Here is a 9,837-nt window from a genome sequence, read left to right as displayed (position 1 = left end):
AAAAAAGTATAAATAATGAAATTGAATATACTGTATATGGCCAATATACCACGACTAAGGGCTGTATCCAGGCACTCTGTGTTGCGTTGTGATAWAGAACAGCCCTTAGACGTGGTATATTGGTCATATACCACACCTCCCCTGGCCTTATTGTTTAATTATAGGATTTTACAGTAAGAAGAATATAATTGAACTTAGCTGAAAAAAATAGAAAGGATATTTTTCCCATTCCTAWGCAAGTGCGCATATGAGCTAAGTTGAGCGACCTATCCACTAGATTTAGAGTTATTTGGCAAGTTTAGRTGTGAATCATACAAACCTTAGAATGTCTTAGAAATAAAAACATATATGGGCTGCATGACTTTGCTATATTGATCATTTGGAAAAAGTCACAAAAAAAGCTATCACTCGGTTCCTTGCCTCAGGCTTCACATGCTGTGCTGTTCTCTCAAGTGATAATATTATCGCCCATCAGACTATTCTCAATTGAATCTCGTCTTTACAAATAAGTGAAATMAGTTTAAATTTAGAATGGGCCATTATCAAATGGGCAGGAACAGGGGCAGGGGAAAKAAGACATGTAATTCGTATGCACTTGAATAACAAATGGAGGCTGCGCTTTCCTGCGGTTCCTTTTTCAATCATGCTGGTAATCTACTCCGGTTTTACAGCAGAGCAATGTGCTGAATATTAGCAGCTGAGAAATAAATATAGTAGCAGTAGAAAGCTGYGATCATCCTCTTTTTAGTGGAAACCAGGTAATTGCCTATTAATTATGAAAATATTAAAAAAGCTATTCAAAATCAAATCAAAATACACCATAATTGTAGGCTAACTATACTCTGTAAGCCGCCCTGCACAATCAATGAACCAACAGCATCGCCTAGGCCTATACCAGGGTTCCCCAACTGCRGGCCTGCATGCTGAATTTTGCCCACGGGAGTTTTTATTTGGCCCCCCAAGTTTTCTGAGAACAAAACCAAAACATTTTGTTGGAAATAAAAAAGTGATTTTAATTTTGGAAATCTGTTCCTAAGTGTTCCCATGCATAATAGATAGACGTGATCATATACAAATGTAAGCCAGGTTTGAAATGATTCCGTTTAAGTCAAATATTATATCTGTTTGGCCTTTCTGTGGTCAATATGCAGTTTACAAATTATTTGTAATTTTGATCTACGGCTGAATCTAGTTAATGATCCCTGGCCTATACGTTCTCTCCCAGACTAATGTATATAAAGTTTGGAGCATAAGGTAACCAGTCCATCCAGTATGCATAATAATACAGTCCACCCTCAAAGGTGATTACTAGAGTTTGTTTAATTTTGGAGAAGCCTATAGGCTAGACCAATTAAATATGTTTTTAGTTTATTTTACCGTGCGGTAGGCTATTAGGCTACAGTATGTATTGTATAACAGCACAATAATTATTTTAATTCAGGCTTTTTTTCGGGCTTGAGATCATATATAGGCCTATGCATAAGCTCTAATATGCGTATGAGTCTTCCACTGTACATGCAACATCCRAAAGGCTTTGAATTAATCATCACCTTAATCTATTTCGTTGTGTTTGCCTTTGAAACAAGATGCACAACAACCATGTTTTCCACTCAGTTTCAACCTGTTGTTGAACTTCTTTCCTCAAATTGATCGACCGCAGTGAGGTCAAACATTGTAGCCTGATGGTGAGTTTTAAAAGCACAATACTGTTTTGATGATAAGTGTTTGATGTGATTTTCAATTGCATTGATGTCAGAGTGATTAGAGGGACAYTYGAGCGAGTTGGGTAGGCCTACTATCAACGCATCAGCTCCATGTACAGAGCGAATATAGGAGGAGATTACGGTGACTCAACTGTCACATGGAATTTGACTGTGGTCATGACTGCCGGAGTGGCGGTAATATGGTCACTGCAACAGCCCTAACTTTACACCCAACAAAGCCTTCCATGGAGGTCAACCTCTCCAAACAGCCCCAAACCCCTATCATAGCGGGCGACTTCACAGCACCATCTACAACAGCACAATGAGATCAGTGGCGGGATGCATGCCAGCAAAGCCACTACACAACACTAAACAATACATGAATTGCACTATAACAGTGACAAACGGTGCCCACAAACTGCGATTTCCAGTTGTTTTTAGCGCGGCAGAAGTCATGCTGGATTGACAGCATGGCCAATGTTGAATGTTTATCCTTTTAAGCTTGGAAAAGAAACCCTTAAACCCAGACTTGGACCACACACCCACTCCACTGAATAGCAGGCTTGTGATTGCTTTGAAATGCTTGCAGTTAGCCACTAATTCCTTCCAAACCACTCATTGTTGAATTTGTGATTTCCTTCTTGTTGTGTAATGTTTATAAGTTTTATCAAAAATGTATCTTATTTATTTATCTTCATATTACAAGGATTGAAAAGGATTTCCCAGTAGATTGTTGACTTGATTCATGATGATGACTGCTAGCTTGCTAGCTAAGATTGTGAAAGTATGATGTCCAATCAAAGCTACTGTAGATATAACGTGATTTGACGTAATTTTATCTCTGGCAAATTACCTWTTTAATTTTTTTATTTAACAAGGCAAGTCAGTTAAGAACAAATTCTTATTTCACAATGATGGCCTACCCGAACTTTAGCCTTCTTGGATAGGCACTTCTAATGTAATTGTATGGCAGCACACAAGGGGCTTGAATTTTTTAGCTCTACCCGTAGATTTTGTAGCGACGTAGTGTCCCCATGAGTGACAAAACACTGAGCCTGTCACGATCGTGTGGAGGAGAGACGGACCAAAACGCAGCATGTGGAAAATAAGCCATCTTCTTTTATTTTTACTACGAAGATGAACATGAAACGAAACACTATTACAAACTATACAAAAACAACAAACGACCGTGAAGCTATAAACGTAGTGCACACACACAMGCTACAAACGTTCAACATAGACAATTCCCCACAACCAGCTAAAGCCTATGGTTGCCTTAAATATGGCTCCCAATCAGAGACAACAATAACCAGCTGTCTCTAATTGAGACCCAATTCAGGCAACCATAGACTTTCCTAGATACCCACACTCAACCATAGACACAGCTAGACTACTATACTAAACATAAACCCAACTACTCTAATAAACCCCCTAAACCTTACAACCACCCTAGACACTACAAAAACCACATACATTCCCCATGTCACACCCTGACCTAACCAAAATAATTAAGAAAACAAAGAATACTAAGGCCAGGGCGTGACAGAGCCAATCACAGCACAACTAGAGAACATTACCAACCCCTACGCTCCGAATTTTGCGCTGGCTGCCCCACCACCACAGAATTGTTTAAAAAACTAGGCAAGTAAGTTAAGAACAAATTCTTATTTACAATGATGGCCTACCCTGGACAATGCTGGGCCAATTGTGTGCCGCCCTATGGGACTCCCAATCACGGCCGGATGTGACGCAGCCTGGATCACTGAGCTAGGCTGAAACACTTGCATTTAGGAGCTGCCTTACTCTGGAAAGCAAAAAAAGTTAATATGCAGCTTTATTAACTCAATGATTTATTTATTTGTTTTACCGCCCCAATAGATCCACAGGCGATGCCATTGCTCTGCACACTGGCCTATCCCATCTGGACAAGAGAAATACCTACGTAAAAATGCTGTTCATTGACTATAGCGCAGGCTTCAACAACATAGTAATCTCCAAGCTCATCATTAAGCTCAGGGCCCTGGGTCTGAACCCCGCCCTGTGCAACTTGGTCCTGGACTTCCTGACGGGCTGCCCCCAGGTGGTGGAGGTAAGAAACAACACCTCRACTTCACTGATCCTCAACACAGGGGCTCCACAAGGGTGTCTGCTCAGCCCCTTCCTGTGCTCCCTGTTCACCCATGACTGCGCGGCCACGCATGCCTCCAACTCGATCAACAAGTTTGCAGACGACACAACAGTGGTAGGCCTGATTACCAACAATGACGAGCCAGCCTATAGGGAGGAGGTYAGGGCCCTGGCGGTGTGGTGCCAGGAAAATAACCTCTCCATCAACGTCAACAAAACGAAGGAGCTGATCGTGGACTTCAGGAAACAGCAGAGGGATCACGGCCCCATCCACATCGACGGGACCGCAGTGGAGAAGGTGGAAATCTTCAAGTTCCTCGGCATACACATCACTGACAATCTGAAATGGTCCACCCACACAGGTAGTGTGGTGAAGAAGGCGCAACAGCAACTCTTCAACCTCAGGAGGCTGAAGAAATTCGGCTTGGCCCATAAGACCCTCACAAACTTTTACAGATGCACAATTGAGAGCATCCTGTCGGGCTATATCACGCCCTGGTACAGCAACTGCACTGCCCGCAACCGCAGAGCTCTCCAGCGGGTGGTGCGGACTGCACAACGCATCACCGGGGGAACACTGCCTCTAGGACACCTACAGCACCCGATGTCACAGGGAGGCCAAAAAGATCATCAAGGACATCAACTACCCGAGCCAACGCCTGTTCACCCCGCTATCATCCAGAAGGCGAGGTCAGTACAGGTGCATCAAAGCTGGGACTGAGAGACTGAAAAACAGCTTCTATCTAAGGCCATCAGACTGTTAAAAAGCCATCACTAGCTGGCTACCACCCAGTACTCAACCTTGCACCTTAGAGGCTGCTGCCCTATACACATAGACATGGAATATATCAATCAAAACAGGTGGGGCTTTGGCCCGCCTTCCCTCAATGAGGGGTTGCTACTTAAAGAGATACACCATTAGGTTGTCATGCAACCGGTCAAAGATTTGAAATGGTTAACTTTACAGTAGTTTTAACCTTCATTTAACAAGTCAGTTAAGAACAAATTCTTATTTACAATGACGGCCTACACCGGCCAAACCCGGACGATGCTGGGCCAATTGTGCGCCGCCCTATGGAACTCCCAATCACGGCCGGTTGTGATACAGCCTGGATCAGCCTGGATCTACAGTATCTTATCTCTTCCACTACGAGTCTGCCCCACTCACCTACCTGATAGGGTTCTTAACACTGTCTTAAATCACGTTAATGTGTGGTCACGTCAGGAGTGTGACACACAATGTAAGCAGATGTGTAAAGTGTCTACTGCCTTGTTTAGATGGCGGCTGCCATGGGTTTCAACTCATTGTCCCATATTGACATGGGAACCCCTCTAAYAACTACAGAGTGAATACATTCCTTCAGACCTACCTCATTATAAAGTTGTATTACTCAATCTGGGGACAACTGACTGGAACAGATGGATTGTGCTGATGGAGCTGAATGTCTGTGCCCTTATGGTTGTTCTCTATTGGCTGCCTCTGCAGAACTGGTGCAGCAACTGCAGAATTGTCTACGCCACCTGTTATAAAAACTGTCACAAAAGGAAGAGGAACTTTACTCTTCAGCTCTTTGTGGAACAGCTGATTACTTGAATTAGCCAAGAACATGATTTCACTTGGTGTTTGCACTTTCAGGACAAATGTACTGGTTGCAATGTGTCACCCCATATAAAAGTATTGTGGGGCGGCAGGTAGCCTAGTGGTTAGAGCGTTGGACTAGTAACTGAAAGGTTGCAAGATCAAATCCCAGAGCTCACAAGGCAAAAATCTGTCGTTCTGTCTCTGAACAAGGTAGTTAACCCACTGTTCCAAGGCCGTCGTTGAAAATAAGAATTTGTTCTTAACTGACTTGCCTGGTTAAATAAAGGTTAAAAAAATACAGTTATGTATTTGACCTGGTATAGTGTTGTACAATGACACCTGGTAAAAGGTTTTACTTGTAATACCACATTCCAARGCTTCCTTATATGAATTTCTCAGTGTTCAAATTACACAATGTTCTTCAATCTTTTGGGTTGACATGAACTGAACTTAAGTGGTGTCGCAATGGCTTAAGGTAGGTCCATGCATGTCTTTGCCAGTATGAGAGAATTACGACATGAAACAAAATCTGTGATTGTGACAGACTGGGCCTGAATGTATGTTCTTTTGAGATACAGTATCCACTTTAGCATGCATTTTGGGAAAGCCTTGTATGGCAGATACTGACAGGCTGAGCTTACATCTCATGATTGGGCTGGCAGCTGCATGGTGGAGAGTGAGCACTATCAGAAATATTATAAATGTTATGTTTCCTGCCCAACGGCATCCCTCGTGGTACTGTAATCTGAACTAACCAGACCGTTGGCAACCAACAGTAGTAGGTCTATTATGACGTCACCCTTATCGGTCCCACTTTAAACAAACTACAATTTATAAAGGCTTTACATCGCATAGTCTTCAAAAGCACTCCCCGATAAACATGTTATTTAAGCTTTTCCACTCACAGCAACATAGTGTTATTTAAAAAATGTTCTCTTCCAGCAAATACTCAGTCAATAGAAACTCATTCTGACTTGCAAGTAATTATGTTGTAGGTATAATGTTAAACATGTATGCCACAGGCCGGGGCCGTGCACAGACCTTTCAGAGGGCACGTGCTCCAACTGAAAAAAGGGCACCCCAGCCCACTTGAAAAAAATTGTTACAATGGTGATGGTTTTAAAATAAAGTCTTCAAGAAGTGTTAAATCAAATGTTATGTTGCTGTGACAGTACTGTTGATATTAAAACTAGGTAGCTAGCCACACTCACACACTTGACCAGTGACTGCATCTCAAGCCATGCATGTTTGGATAAAGGGCATGCYCAATTTCAGTACAGGGCATGCTGGGAAACAGTGGCAACCGGCGCGTACAACCTCCGTACAGGGCAGACCAACATATGCAACCAACGAATGGGGTGGGGGGTAGCAAACTTAACTTCAAGATGACTTGCGGGCAATGGGTTCAGCAGACCAAAAAATGATATACACTGAACAAAAATATAAACGCAACATGTAAAGTGTTTCATGAGCTGAAATAAAATATCCCAAAGTTTTACATACGCACAAAAAGGTTATTTCTCAAACATTTTTGAGGGAGCACACAATTGGCATGCTGACTGTAGGAATGTCCACCAGAGCTGTTGCCAGATTATGTTTATTTATCGACCATAAGCCGACTCCAATGTAATTTTAGACAATTTGGCAGTACGTCCAACCGGCCTCACAGCCGCGGACCACGTGTARGGCGTCCTGCGGTGAGGGGTTTGCTGTCAACGTTTTGAACAGATTGCCCCATGGTGGCGGTGGAGTTATGGTATGGGCAGGCATAAGCTACGAACAACGAACATAATTGCATTTTATCGATGGCAATTTGAATGCACAGAGATACCGTGACGAGATCCTGAGGCCCATTGTCGTGCCGTTCATCRGCCACCATCACCTCATGTTTCAGRATGATAATGCAKGGCCCKAMGTTGCAAGGATCTGTACACAATTCCTGGAAGCTGAAAATGTTCCAGTTCTGCCATGGTCTGCATACTCACCAGACCACCTCACCAGACTCATGTCACCCATTGAGCATGCTTCGGATGCTCTGAATCGACATGTACGACAGCGTGTTTCAGTTCCCACCAATATCCAGCAACTTCYRACAGCCATTGAAGAGGAGTGGGACAACATTCCACAGGCCACAATCAACAGCCTGATCAACTCTATGTGAAGGAGATGGGTCGCACAGCATGAGGCAAATGGTGGTCACACCAGATACTGACTGTATCTGTTTATTTTTTAAATTTGTGACCAACAGATGCATATCTGTATTCCCAGTAATACGAAATCCATAGATTAGGGCCTATGCAGCTCATGAAACATGGGACCAACACTTCACATGTTGTGTTRATATTTTTCTGAATCAAAATATAAACTGAACATGCAAGAATTTCGAAGATTTTACTGAGTTACAGTTCATATAAGGAAATCAGTCAATWTAAATAAATAAATACACTACATGACCAAAATTATGTGGACACCTGCTRGTCGAACATCTCATTCCAAAATCATGGGKATTAATATGGAGTTGATGCCCCCTTAGCTGCTATAACAGCCTCCACTTTCTGGGAAGGCTTTCCACTAGATGTTGGAACATTGCTGCAGGYACTTGCTTCCATTCAGCCACAAGAGCATTAGTGAGGTCGGGCACTGATGTTGGGCGATTAGGCCTGGCTCACAGTCGGCGTTCCAATTCATCCCAAAGGTGTTCGATGGGGTTGAGGTCAGAACTCTGTGTTGGCCAGTCAAGTTCTAAGACACCGATCTTGACAAACAATTTCTGTATGGACCTCGATTTGTGCACAGGGGCATTGTCATACTTAAACAGGAAAGGGTCTTACCCCAACTTGTGCCACAAAGTTGGAAGCACAGAATCGTCTAGAATGTCATTGTATGCTGTGGCATTAAGATTCCCTTCACTGGAACTAAGGGGCCTAGCCCGAACCACGAAAAACAGCCCCAGACCATTATTCCTCCTCCACCAAACTTTACAGTTGGCACTATGCATTCGGGCAGGTAGCGTTCTCCTGGCATCCGCCAAACCCATATTCTTCCGTCTGACTGCTAGATAGTGAAGTGCGATTAATCACTCCAGAGAATGCATTTCTACTGCTCCAGATTCCAGCTTTACACCACACCACTCCAGCCAATGCTTGGCATTGTGCATGGTGCTCGGCCACGGAATCCCATTTCATGAAGCTCCCAACGAACAGTTCTTGTGCTGATGTTGCTTCCAGAGGCAGTTTGGAACTCGGTAGTGAGTGTTGCAACCAAGGACTAACGATTTTTACGCGCTACGTGCTTTAGCGGTCCCGTTCTGTGAGCTTGTGTGGCCTACCACTTCCTCCTAGAAGTATCCATTTCACAATAACAGCACCTACAGTTGACCAGGGCAGAAATTTGACTGACTTGTTGAAAAAGGTGGCATACTATGACYGTGTCACGTTGAAAGTCACTGAGCTCTTCAGTAAAATGTGCATGTGTCTGCTCAAATGGTCAGAAACAGACTCCATGAGGGTGGTATGAGGGCCTGACGTCCACAGGTGGGGGTTGTGCTTACAGCCCAACACCGTGCAGGACGTTTGGCATTTGCCAGAGAACACCAAGATTGGCAAATTCGCCACTGGCGCCCTGTGCTCTTCACAGATGAAAGCCAAGAGTTCTCCACACTGAGCACATGAGCCATGTGACAGCGTGACAGAGTCTGGAGACGCCGTGGAGAACCTTCTGCTGCCTGCACATCCTCCAGCATGACCGTTTGGCGTGGGTCGATCATGGTGTGGTGTGGCATTTCTTTGTGGGGCCTGCACAGCCCCCATGTGCTCACCAGAGGTAGCCTGACTCCATTAGGTACCGAGATGAGATCCTCAGACCCCTTGTGAGACCATATGCTGACACATGCACATTTGTGGCCTGCTGGAGGTCATTTTGCAGGGCTCTGGCAGTGCTCCTCCTTGCACAAAGGCGGAGGTAGCGGTCCTGCTGCTGGGTTGTTGCCCTCCTACGGCCTCCTCCACGTCTCCTGATGTACTGGCCTGTCTCCTGGTAGCGCCTCCATGCTCTGGACACTACGCTGACAGACACAGCAAACCTCTTGCCACAGCTCGCATTGATGTGCCATCCTGGATGAGCTGCACTACCTGAGCCACTTGTGTTTTGTAGACTCCGTCTCATGCTACCACTAGAGTGAAAGCCCGCCAGCATTCAAAAGTGACCAAAACATCAGCCAGGAAGCATAGGAACTGAGAAAGTGGTCTGTGGTCACCACCTGCAGAACCACTCCTTTATTGGGGGTGTCTTGCTAATTGCCTTAATTTCCACCTTTTGTCTATTCCATTTGCACAACAGCATGTGAAATTTATTGTCAATCAGTGTTGCTTCCTAAGTGGACACGTTTGATTTCACAGAAGTGTGATTGACTTGGAGTTACATTGT

Source organism: Salvelinus sp. IW2-2015, linkage group LG36 (assembly GCF_002910315.2).
Source record: "Salvelinus sp. IW2-2015 linkage group LG36, ASM291031v2, whole genome shotgun sequence".
Taxonomy (NCBI): domain Eukaryota; kingdom Metazoa; phylum Chordata; class Actinopteri; order Salmoniformes; family Salmonidae; genus Salvelinus; species Salvelinus sp. IW2-2015.
The sequence above is the reverse complement of the archived record's forward strand: the minus strand, read 5'-3'. Positions refer to the sequence as shown.